The sequence below is a fragment of the Monodelphis domestica genome, chromosome 5 (assembly GCF_027887165.1).
Source record: "Monodelphis domestica isolate mMonDom1 chromosome 5, mMonDom1.pri, whole genome shotgun sequence".
Lineage (NCBI taxonomy): Eukaryota > Metazoa > Chordata > Mammalia > Didelphimorphia > Didelphidae > Monodelphis > Monodelphis domestica.
In genome coordinates this window covers 115,480,510-115,494,642 of record NC_077231.1, presented here as the reverse complement: position 1 = coordinate 115,494,642, position 14,133 = coordinate 115,480,510, and positions in this window count along the sequence as shown.

The following is a 14,133-nucleotide window of genomic DNA, read 5'->3' as shown; positions in this document are numbered from 1 at the left end:
AAGAACTGATGGAGCCTGAACGCAGACTGAAACACAGACTGCATTTCACTATTTTACTCTTCCTCCTCAAAATAAAAAAAAAATGAATGTCTAAAAATTATTTTTACTTATACTTGGAGGAAAATAAAATTTTTGAAAATTCTTGCTCTCTTCTTCCATTGTTATTCACAAGTGCACATCTTGTGTGTGATATAGGATTGTCCTAGACATGCAAAGGAACTGAAGCAGAAAATGACATACCCAGGGTGGAGGAGAACTTGGTTCCCCAAACTCCTGGTCTAGCACTTTAACCATTATAGAGTCCAAACAGTTCTCCCTTTACATAAGGAGATTCTTCCACAGATTTCTACATAAAATCATTTTTGCAAAATGCAAATTTTCTTGTGGATTTGAAAGGGAGAGAAACAGAGAGGGGGCCATCCCTAGGTTCAAGGACACATGTGGGCTGGGGACAGATCCCAGAGCAAGAGGAAGAAGGTGGAGAGGGCTTCGTGGTCATGTGGGGACCTGACTAGGATCCAGAGAACCAAGAGAAAGATGCTCAAGGTAGGGAGGGGGATCAGACACTTGGGAGACAAGAGGTCACATGCTGCCTGGACAGACATGTCCACAAGCACAAAGGGAAGATGGATGCAGGGCCATATGTGCCCATGGTTGGCAGTGGGCAGAGCAGGATGAGGGTCTTTCTGAGCACCAGAAGCCTCAAGCCAAGTTCCCATATGATCCTGTAGCAGAACCCTTCAGCTTTCACTTGGAGGGGGATTTTTTAGGCTCTTTTTGGGTGGGAAATGAGGGGCAGATGGCCAGGAGCACCAAGCCCAGGAGAAAGTACGGCACTGTATGGTAAGGTGGATTTGGGGAAGGCAGATTTCTTTCTGAATTCTTTACAGAGTTAGATTCACATCACGCAAATGTATTTAAAGCAAGAACTGTCTGTGCTGTGTAGCCATGCCTTCCTGAAGATGAATTCAGTGATCTTGCCAAGGACTGGCTTGTGAATCTCTTCAGCAGAACAGTGCCTTATAATAATGACCACCGTAGGGTGCCACTTTCGCCACTCAAAGACCTTCAGTAAGCACCTGGAATCTGAACAGTATTGTAACCAGGCACTATAAGGACCAGAAATAGTTCCAGCCACATCCCTTAAGGATGTCTAAATAAGATAGCACTGATATGCACACAAGCATAAGAATAAATAATAAATAAGTTGAGCAAAATAAATATTTGATGAAATGTAAATGTTCACACTGTATAGAAAGGAGCTTTGTGTTTGAAAGGGTAGAAATGATAGGGAAAATGATCGTTTCCCAAGTTATCTGGAAAGGTTCCATGGAATGCGATGGATTGTCAAGGGCTGCCTGGATTCCTGGAAAGGCGAGGTCTTGGCAAGTTAGGGTCACAAAGGGTATTTTGGGCTGATGGGGAATCTTAGAAGGCTTGGGGACAGGAATAGGGTAAAGGGACGCAGGGATGGACAAACTTACCATAAAAGCTGAGATAGCTCAAACAGACGAGTTCCTTTTTTGGATTCCTAGTGAGGTCTGAACATTAAAAGGAGAATGACTCAGTGGGCATGAAGTTTTCTATTTGTATAAGCGATGCTGCATTCCTTGGATGGCTGACAGCACAGTCCTCAAGGCCTTCAAAATACTCTCTGAAAATGGCATGTACCAAGGAGGGACACAGCACTGAGGTCTTTCTATCTATTACTTCTTCCCTTTCCCTCCTCCATTCTACTAAATGCCAGACAAAGCAAGGGATTACAGAAGCATTACAAGGAGCCAGAGGTATGGGCCCGGCTGCCCCAAGGCAATGTGATATAATTGCTGCTCTGTGTTCAGCATTAAGAGAAAACATGAAGCCATCTTAGCTTGCTCAAGAATCGGCATGTCTCAAGAGCAAGGAAGCTAGTATTCTTGCTGGCCTAAAATGTTTGGTTTGTGTCACTTCTTTTGGAAGCCAGCTGATTGTTCCATGAGGAAAAAAACATAGGCATACCTCAGAGATACTGCGGGTTCAATTCCAGGCCACCACCATAAAGTGAGTGAATTTTTCGGTTTCCCAATGCATAAAAAAGTTATGTTGATACTCTACCAAGTGTGCAATAATATTATTTCTTTTAAAATTATATAGTTTAATTTTAAAATGCTTTATTGAATTAAAAAAAAAGTGCTAACCATCATCTGAGTCTTCAGCAAGTGGTAATCTTTTTGCTAGTGGAGAGTCTTGCCTTGACGTTGATGTTGCTAATTGATTGAGGTGGTGATGGGTTTTTTTAATCCTTACCTTCCATCTTGGAATCAATACTATGTATTGGTTCTAAGGCAGAAGAGTGGTAAAGACTAGGCAATGGGGGGTAAGTGACTTGCCCAGGGTCCCACAGCTAGGAAGTGTCTGAGATCAGATTTGAACTTAGGACCTCCCATCTCTGGGCCTGACTCGCAATCCAGTAAGCCACCCCGCTGCCCCCCAGTTAGCCCCCCCCCCAGCAATTTCTTAGAATAAGGCAACAATGAACTTTGCTGAATTTTTAACCCTTCCTTTTATGAACAATTTCTCCATACATATATGCAATTCTGTTTGCTAGCATTTTACTTTTCTCAAAATTGGAGCCTACCTTCTCAAACCCTGCTGCTGCTTTATCAATTAAGTTTACGTAATATTCTTCAATATTGTTATGGCTCTGGGAATAGCAATACCCAAGGAGAAGGAGAGAGAGAGAGGAGAATGACTGAGCAGGCAGAGCACACAACAGTTATGAATTAAATTTGCCACTTTATATGGGCATAGTTTATGGTGTCCTGAAACAATGACAATAGTAACATCAAAGACCATTGATCACACATCAGCAGAACAGATATAATAATGACAAAGTTTGAAATATTGCAAGAATTGCCAAAAAGTGAGAGACACCATGTGAGCACATACTGTTGGGAAAATGGTACCATTAAGACTTGTTCGCCACAAGGTTGTCACAATTTTTTTTTAATTTTGTGAGAATTTAAAATTTTGAGAGACTGAGTTCCACATAAGAAGCTCAACTTATTAACCAAGCTAGCAGTAACCACTAAATGAATTGGTCAGTGATTTCTCAGTGATCAAAGACAAAGAAATTCAGCTTTGTGAGTCATTATATACAATTTTGAAAGTTCATTATTCAGTCCTCCCTTAGTCCATCCCACAATATCTCTAATTGGTAAATAGCTAATGAGGAGGTGGCCCAACATTCTCTTAGCCTTTCCCAATTCCTTGATTGATAATGGTAAATCACATGTGTGACCCTAGAATTCCAATGTCTAGAAGAAGAAATCAGGTCCTACTCAATTAAGAGTGACATCGTCTGGTTGCTCCAATGTGAGACTCAAGGACTCTGTCCTGTTGCTTGCAGACACACCTGGGCTAAGTTAGTTCTTATTTATTAGGTAAGATAGAACCCACAATCTCACTTTTCAATCACCCTAAAATGGAAGATACTCTAGGGAAGGAGGACATGAAGGAAAGAGGTTTGAGGGACATAGCTGAACTTCAGCTTAGAAAATGAAATAATACCATGTTAAAATAAATCTCATATTCATAGCTGCACTATTTGTGGTGGCAAAAATTGGAAAATGAGAGGATGCCCTTCAATTGGGGAATGGCTGAACAAATTATGGTATATGTTGGTGATGGAATACTATTGTGTTCAAAGGAATAGTGAACTGGAGGAATTCCATGGAGACTGGAACAACCTCCAGGAAGTGATGCAGAGCAAAAGGAGCAGAACCAGGAGAACATTGTACACAGAGACTGATACACTGTGGCACAATCGAATGTAATGGACTTCTCTACTAGCAGCAATGCAATGAGCTTGGACAATTCTGAGGGACTTATGAGAAAGAACCCTGTCCACATTCAGAGGAAGAACTGTGGGAATAGAAACACAGAAGAAAAATGACTGCTTAATCACATGGGTCGAGGGGTATATGATTGGGGATGTAGACGCTAAACAATCACCTTAGTGCAAATATTAGTAATATGGAAATAGGTTTTGATCAAAGACACATGTAAAATCCAGTGGAATTGTGTGTTGGATATGGGAGGGCCTGAGGGAAGGGGAGGGAAAGAACATGATTCTTGTAACCAAGGAAAAATGTTCTAAATTAATCAATTAAATAAAATGTAAAAAAAAAAATCTCAATTTGGAAAAAAATGCATATCTGCAGTACACAATAAACCAAAGTATACCAAGGTATACCCAATAAACCAAAGGAGAGCGAGGGTATACATGTATCTATCCCCAGACTATATGTGTCTTAGAAAAGAAAAAAGGAGAAAGAACCCTGGGACCAATGATGAGGCTAGGCCATAGAGGAGTGGGGCAATTGGTTCAGTGGGATTGTGGCCCTTGAGTTGCTTGTGAATCAGATTGCTTCCCCATTATATGCATTGGTTTTCCCACTTCAGGACCAACTCTACTCAACTGGAGAATACAGAAAAGTGTTATCTTTGTGGGACCATATGGTGATATATAGTATACCTCCTCCTCCAGAGGGCACTGAACTAATTACTGAAAGACCTGCCTTGTAATCTGGTCAACATTAGCTAAGTGATTTTGTCAAATGACAATTTCCCCAATTTCCCCAAGTTTTAGCTCCTCATCTGTCTAATAAGATCCTTCCTGGTATAGGAAAGCACTTTAGTAATTTACTTGGTTCTTTTCCCCTTCATTTTTTAAAATCCTTTGCATCTTAGAATGAATACAATGAATTGGTTCCAAAGCAGAAGAGTGGTAAGGGCCAGGCAATGGGAGTTCAGTGATTCGAACCCAGAACCTGCTAGCTCTAGGCCTGGCTCTCAATATATGTAGCCACCTAGCTGCCCCCTTTTCCCCTCCTCCACATTAAGTGCTGCCTCTGTTGACTCCATCTCTACACCACTTGCCCCTGACAGCTCTCCCAACCACAGAGGACATGACTAAGTTCAGCAAGATTGGGGAGTTCTCCGAAGAATCCAAAATCAGCAAGACCAAAACCCAGCAGGACAATTGTGAAATGTGTCCTGGTGCACTATGCTATGATAGGAGCAAGAGAGATCTGACTGAATGGCTGCCTCCTCCTTTTGGAGAAGCGGTTAATGTTAAAACATGTTGATAAGTTCCTGGAATTTAAAAAGTACACAATACTTGGACTGGAGAAGAGCTTCTGCCTCTGAAGCCAACATTTGTGGGTGGATTAAGCTCAAAATATACCTGAAGAACTGATCAAAGAATATTGGGAAGCATTTGGAGAGATTGAGAACTTTGAAGTTCCTATGGACAAAGAAGGATTCTGTTTTACCATATAAACAGGTTGAAGTAGTAGTAAATAACTCATTAAAAGGCAAATACAAGGGGCAGCTAAGTGGCTCAGTGGATTGAGTGCCGAGCCTAGAGATGAGAGGCCATGGAATGGAAGATAATGGTTTTTTTGAAAAGGCAAATATAATCAAAATAGTTCTGGGAACTGTGAAATCAAAATTCTGCAACTCAAAGAGATATATTATGGGATGGAGGAAGGGGAGCTCTAGCTTGTGGATGAGCTGGTACTAATAGTCATGAATGAAGTAAGAATCCAAACTGTAACTAGGGATTTGATGACTTATGACAAAGGATGTGGAAGTTACCTTGATACCTATGGTGATAATCAAAACTAGAGCAGCCATGGCAAGGGTGACTTGAGCTATTTTGGGGGGATAGTTCTTTCCATTTCCTTTTACATATTGTAATCATCAGGTAGATTGTTTCCTGGCTCTAATTACTTCCCTTGGCACCAATTCCCATCCTAAAACTAAGGGATTTTCCAATTTCCCACATAATCAGAGATTTCCTGATACACACAGTATCCTAAAAGTCGAAGTGCAATTTCAAAGCTTTCATAGTTTGAAACTACAGAAATTCTTTTAGAACATCCTGTAGACCAAGCTAAGAACAAGGTGCTGGGTTTGTTGCAAAGATTTCCTGAATTATGTCATAATAGGCATCTCTCTTCCTAGAGTACCTCGCAACGATTTGGGTACAACATCAGTACTATTACTCTCAGAGAATGAGGTTCTGAAGAAAGTGATACAATCTCCTCTGGACATCTTTAGGAACAAGACCAATCCCCACCTCTCTATTGTTTATTAGGGAAATTTTTCTAAAGGTATAAGGGAAAGAGAGGCATGTGTATAAAATTACCTCTGAGGATTCCTGTTTTCCCTGGGATTTTTGACCCTTTGATGAACCAATTCCACTCTACACTGTCACTTCTTGAATACTTAGCCCCCTTATCATTTTACCAATTAACCCCTGACAAGCCTCAGCCTTAGATCACTCCTATCATTTGCTGCCCTCATTTTTATTCATGTGCTGTTGAAAAAAGGTAGGAAAGAATGATATGGGGGCACCTAGATGGCTCAGTGGATTGAAAGACAGACCTAGAGGCATAAGGTCCTGGGTTCAAATTTGGCCTCAGATACTTCCTAGTTCTGTGACCCTGAGATGTCATTTAACCCCCATTGTCTACCCTTACAACTCTTCTGCTTTGGAATCAATACACAGTATCAATTCCAAAATGGAAGGTAAAGATTTTTTTTCTTTTAATGATGAACAAATACACAATATTGATTCTCAGAAGGAAGGTAAGGAGGTGTTTTTTTTAATGATATAATCATTTTTCTGGGACAGAGCCAAGATGGGGGAATAAGGAAAGAATTACTCCTCCTCTCCCAAATTTACCTCCAAACCACTGTTTTAAAAGCCTCAAAGTGAATTCTTCAGCAATGGAATCAACAAAAAAGATAAGGCAAAAAAATTTTCCTTCCAAAGATAATATATAAGTTCAGTAGGAAAGAATTATCTCACAAGGGTAAGAGGGGAGTGAAATCCAGCACAAACTTCTGAGGAAAGCTGCAACAGACCTCACCACAACAAGCCAGCAAGGCTTTCCCTATTCCGTAGTACAGGCTCACAATACAGCTAGGCCACCCTAACAGCAGCCTACCAAGCACTAAGGCTGACTCTAAGCCCAGGAATAGGCCCACCAAGAAGTGTGAATTTTAGATTTACTCCACCTTGCTTAGTCTTTAGAATTCTAGCAACCAGGAATGTATACACCCTCACTTAAGGATTAACTGTGAGGAAGATGGCCTATGACCAACATGTGCTGGCAAGTGACAAATCAGAAACAACTGACAAACCCCCTAAGCTGTCCTAAGCCAAGCTTAAGCAACCATTGGTACATATGAGACACAGTAAGTGATGTAAAGAACTGCCTATTTATTTCTCATCACTTCCTCTCTCTCCATTCAGTGGCTTTGGGAGCTCTGGGCGGCATTGGGAGCTCTGGGCAGCATTTGGTGTGCTTGCGGGTTTTGGCTCTATAGCATGGTTTAGGTGAGGTGTCTTTCCTGAGCAACCTTGGTGAGTAAAACAAGGCTGATTCCTTCTTTCCTTGACCTCCTGAAAGGCACTATCCTCCAAGGAAGCCCCTCATCTTGGAGGAGGCCTCATGGCTGGAAGCTGAGCTAGATTTAATCTTCTGAGAAGGTCCCTTGGCTGAGGCCTTTGAACTTCCCTTGACTTAGGCTAGGCTGGAGAAATCTTATACCCTTTCTTCTCTCTTCTTCTTAATTTATTCCTACTATTGTAATCAAACCACCATGAAAATCCCAAACTGACTTGAGTATTTTATTGGGATTGAATTTAAATCCCTGGAGACCACTAATATAATATATTCAGTCAACAACCATAATTTTGCCCTTAACAGCAGCCAAGCTGCCCTTGGGCACCAGCAAAAAGCCCATGTGGCAGCCAAGCTGACCCCATGCACAAGAAGCTAGGGAGAGTGCTTCATTTATCCCATGTAGAAAGCCCAACTTTGGCATAAGGGTAAAGTTAACAAAATAGACTGTAAAAATGAGTAAAACATAAAGAACCTAATCATAGAGAAATTTAATGCATTACAAGAGGAAATAAACATTAAAAGTACACAAGTAGGGGATCTCAATTTTTGACTCTTAGAACTAGATAAATTGAATCAAAGAATAAATAGGAAAGAAGTTAAGGAAGTGAACAGAATTTTAGAAAAATTAAATATGATAGACCTCTGGAGAAAACTAGATGAGAATATAAAAGAGTATACCTCATTCTCAGGGGTACATGGCACCTACACAAAAATGGCCACGTGTAAGGGCATAAAGACCTAACAACCAAATGAAGAAAAGCAGAAATATTAAAAGCATTTAGTAAAGGGTAATGAAAAGATAGATTAAAAATTAGAAAATAATCTAATCCTGAAGAATGAGTGGGTCAAAGAGCAAATCATAGAAACAATAATTTCATTAAGAAGACAACATGCCAAAATTTATGAGATACAACCAAAGCAGTACTTAGGGGGAAATTAATATCTCTAAATCCATATACTAATAAAAGAGAGGAAGAACAAATCAATGAATCATGTAACTAAAAAAAACTAGAAAAAGAACAAATTTAAAATCCCCAATTAAACACCAAATTAGGCAGCCTGAAAATGTAAGGAAAGATTAATAAAATTGAAGTAAGAAAGCCAGTGAACTAGTAAATAAAAGTAGGAGCTAGTTTTATGAAAAAAAAAAATAGGCAAATCATTGGTTTATTTGATTTTTAAAAAGAGAGAAAATAAAATTATCAATACCAAAATTTTAAAAGGTAAATTTATTACCAATAAAGAGGAAATTAGTTATCAAAGCTGTGTTGCCCAATCATATACCAATAAAACTGGCAATCTAAACAAAATGGATATTTACAAAAAAATTAATTGCCCAGATTAACAGAAGAGAAAAAAATTCAAATAACCCCTATAAGAAACAAAAATTAAACACTTGCCAGCAATGAATACTCTAAGAAAAAATACCTAGCACCAGATGGATTTACAATTGAATTCTAACAAACATTTAAATAACAATTATTCCTATGTTGTAAAAACTATATGGAAAAATAGATGGAGTTCTACCATATTCTTTTTTTGAGACAAAGTTGGTGCCACTAACTAAATGAGGAAGAAAGAAAACAGAAATAGAATCATTGATCAAGTTCTTTAATGAAAATCGATGCAAAAATTTTAAATAAAATATTAGCAAGGAGATTACAACATATATCACAAAGATCAGTCATTATAACCAGCTGGGATTTATACAAGGAATGCAGAGATAGTTTATTATTAGGGAAACCATCATCATAATTGATCACATTGTTTATAAAACCAATAGAATTTATATTATATCAATAAATGCAGAAAAAGCTTTTGACAAAATTAAAATTCCTATTAAAAGTTAAAGAACATAGGAATAAATGGAAATTTCCTTAAAATGATAAATAGAAACTATCTAAAACCATCAGCAACTATTATCTATAATGGGGAATAAGGTAATAGCCTTCCCCAAAAGATCAGGAATGAAGCAGGAATGCCCATTATCATCACTATTATTTAATATTGTACTAGAAATAGCACTAAGAGAAGAAAAAGAAATTGAAGGAATTCGAATAAGCAATGAGCAAATAAAAGTATCACTTTTTGCAGATGATGTGGTGGTATATTTAGAAAATTATATAGAATCAATTTAAAAACTAATAGAAATAGTTAACAATTTTAGCAAAGTTTCAAGATATTAAATAAACCCACTCAAATTATCAGCATTTCTACATACTACCAACAAAGTCCAGTAGCAAGAGATAGAGAAATTCCATATAAATAACCTGTAAGCAATATAAAATCCGTAGGAGTCTATCTGCCAAGAGAAACTATATGAACACAATTACAAAACACTTCACACAAAATCAGATCTAAACAAATGGAAAACATTTATTGCTTGTGGGTAGATTGAGCCAGTATAATGTAAATGGCAATTCTAACTTAAGTTACTTATTCAGTGCTATACTAATCAAGTGACCAAAATTATTTCATAGAGCTAGAAAAATATTAATAAAATTCATCTGGAAGAACAAAAGGTCAATAATATCAAAGGAATTTTAAAAATGTGAAGGAATGTTGCCTAGCTATATCAGATCTCAAACTTCATTATAAAGTGGTAATCTTCAAAATGATCTGGTATTGGATAAGAAATAGAATGGTGATCAGAGGAATACATTAAGTACACATAACATAGTGGGAAAAAAAAAAACCCAACATAGTAAATCTACTGTTTGATAAACCCAAAGATCTAAGCTTTTGGAATAAGAACTCATTATTTTCTAAAAACTGCTAGGTAAACTGAAAATAGTATGCCAGAAACTAGGCAGAGACTAATGTGTCACACTATTTATCAAGATAAGGTGAAAATGGCTACATGATTTAGACATAAATGATAATACCATAAGCAAATGAAATAAGGTTGGAATAGCTTACCTGTCAGATCTGTGGATAAGGGAAGAATTTATTACCAAATAATAGATAGCATTTTGAGATGTAAAATGTATAATTCTGATGATATTAAATCAAGAAGGTTTTGCACAAATGAACAATACAACCAAGATTAGAAGGAAAATGAAAAACTGGGGAAATATTTTTACAGCAGAACTGATTGAAATGTATAAAAATACCAGTCATTCTCTAATGGATAAATGGCCAAGGGATATGAATAGGCAGTTTTCAGACAAAGACATCATAGCTATCTATAGTCATATGACAAAGTTTGCCAAATCACTAATGATTAAAGAAGATGCAAACTAAAACAACTTTGAGATACCACCTCCCACCAAATAGACTTGCTAATCTGACAGAAAAGGAAAATGATAAATGTTGGAAGGAATGTGAGAAAATTGGAACACTAATACACTGTTGGTGGACTTACGAACTGATCCAATCATTCTAGAGAACAATCTGGAACTATGTCCAAAGGCCTATAAGACTATGCATTCCCTTTGATCTATCAGTATCACTACTAGATTTTTTAAAATAGTGAAAGGACCTACTTGTATTTCTGTAATGAATGCTGGAGGAGATGTGGCAAAGTTGGGACATTAATGCACTGCTGGTGGAGTTGTGAATTGATCCAACCATTCTAGAGTGCAATTTGGAACTATACTCAAAGGGTGCTAAAACTGTCTGCCCTTTGATCCAGCCACAGCACTGCTGAGTTTGTACCCCAAAGAGATAATAAGGAAAAAAAACTTGTATAAGACTATTCATACATAAACATGGTACTGATTCCAAAGCCAGGCAGGTCAAAAACAGAAAAAGAAAATTATAGACCAAATCTCCCTAATGAATATAGATGCAAAAATCCTAAATAGGATACTAGCAAAGAGACTCCAGCAAGTGATCAGAAGGGTCATTCACCATATCAGGTAGGATTTACACCAGGGATGCAAGGCTGATTCAATATTAGGAAAACCATCCACATAATTGACCATATGAACAAGCAAACCAACAAAAATCACATGATTATTTCAATAGACACAGAAAAAGCCTTTGATAAAATACAACACCCATTCCTATTAAAAACACTAGAAAGCATAGGAATAGAAGGGTAGTTCCTAAAAATAATAAACAGTATATATCTAAAACCATCAGCAAACATCATCTGCAATGGGGATAAACTAGATGTATTCTCAATGAAATCAGGAGTGAAACAAGGATGCCCATTATCACCTCTACTATTTGACATTGTATTAGAAACACTAGCAGTAGCAATTAGAGAAGAAAAAGAAATTGAAGGCATTAAAATAGGCAAGGAGGAGACCAAGTTATCACTCTTTGCGGATGACATGATGGTCTACTTAAAGAATCCTAGAGATTCAACCAAAAAGCTAATCAAAATAATCAACAACTTTAGCAAAGTTGCAGGATACAAAATAAACCCACATAAGTCATCAGCATTTCTATATATTTCCAACACAGCTCAGCAGCAAGAACTAGAAAGAGAAATCCCATTCAAAATCACCTTAGACAAAATAAAATATGTAGGAATCTATCTCCCGAGACAAACACAGAAACTATATGAACACAAATGCAAAACACTCTCCACACAACTAAAACTAGACTTGAGCAATTGGAAGAACATTAACTGCTCATGGGTAGGACGAGCCAATGACCATCCTACCCAAACTTATTTATCTATTTAGTGCCATACCCATTGAACTTCCAAAAATTTTTTTACTGATTTAGAAAAAAACATAACAAAGTTCATTTGGAAGAACAAAGGATCAAGGATATCCAGGGAAATAATGAAAAAAAAAAACAAAGGAAGGGGGCCTTGCAGTCCCAGATCTCAAACTATATTATAAAGCAGCGGTCATCAAAACAATTTAGTACTGGCTAAGAGACAGAAAGGAGGATCAGTGGAATAGACTTGGGACAAGTGACCTCAGCAAGACAGTATATGATAAACCCAAAGATCCCAGCTTTTGAGACAAAAATCCAGTATTTAATAAAAACTGCTGGGAAAATTAGAAGACAGTGTGGGAGAGATTAGGTTTGGATGAACACCTCACACCCTACACCAAAATAAATTCAAAATGGGTGAATGACTTGAACATAAAGAAGGAAACTATAAGTAAATTAGGCAAACACAGAATAGTATACATGTCAGACCTTTGGGAAGGGAAAAATTTTAAAACCAAGCAAGACTTAGAAAGAGTCACAAAAAGTAAAATAAATAATTTTGACTACATCAAATTAAAAAAATTTTTGTACAAACAAAACCAATGTAACTAAAATCAGAAGGGAAGCAACAAATTGGGAAACAATCTTCATAGAAACCTCTGACAAAGGTTTAATTACTCAAATTTATAATGAGCTAAATCAATTGTACCAAAAATCAAGCCATTCTCCAATTGATAAATGGGCAAGGGACATGAATAGGCAGTTTTCAGATAAAGAAATCAAAACTATTAATAAGCACATGAAGAAGTGTTCCAAATCTCTTATAATCAGAGAGATGCAAATCAAAACAACTCTGAGGTATCACCTCACAACTAGCAGATTGGCTAATATGACAGCAAATGAAAGTAATGAATGCTGGAGGGGATGTGGCAAAGTTGGGACATTAATGCATTGCTGGTGGAGTTGTGAATTGATCCAACCATTCTGGAGGGCAATTTGGAGCTATGCCCAAAGGGTGATAAAAGACTGTCTGCCCTTTGATCCAGCTATAACACTGCTGGGTTTGTACCCCAAAGAGATAATAAGGAAAAAGACTTTTACAAGAATATTCATAGCTGCGCTCTTTGTGGTGGCTAAAAATTGGAAAATGAAGGATGCCCTTCAATTGGAGAATGGCTGAACAAATTGTGGTATATGTTGGTGATGGAATACTATTGTGCTAAAAGGAATAATAAAGTGGAGGAATTCCATGGAGACTGGAACAACCTCCAGGAAGTGATACAGAGTGAAAGGAGCAGAACCAGGAAAACATTGTACACAGAGACTGATACACTGTGGTACAATCGAACGTAATGGAATTCTCCATGAGTGTCAATGATTCAATGTCCATGAACAATCTGCAGAGATCTAGGGAAAAAAACACTATTCACAAGCAGAGGACAAACTGTGGGAGTAAAAACATCGAGGAAAAGCAACTGCTTGACTACAGGGGTTGAGGGAACATGTCTGAGGAGAAACTCTAAATGAATACTCTAATGCAAATACCAACAACATGGAAATGGGTTCGAATCAAGAACACATGTGATACCCAGTGGAATCACACGCCGGCTATGGGAGAGGTGGGGGTGGGGGGGGAGAAAAGAAAATGATCTCTGTCTCCAATGAATAATGTTTGGAAATGGCCAAATAAAATAGTGTTTAAAAAAATAAAAATAAAAATCCTTACCTTCTTAAAAAAAAGAATATTCATAGCTGTGCTCTTTGTGGTGGCAAAAAATTGGAAAATGAGTGGATGTCCTTCAATTGGGGAATGGCTGAACAAATTGTGGTATATGTTGGTGATGGAATACTACTATGCTCAAAGGAATAATGAACTGGAGGAATTCCATGTGAACTGGAACAACCTCCAGAAAGTGATGCAGAGTGAGAGGAGCAGAACCAGGAGAACTTTATACACAGAGACTGATACACTGTGGTACAAGTGAATGTAATGAACTTCTCCATTAGTGGCAATGCAATGATCCTGAACAACTTAGAGGATTTACTAGGAAGAACA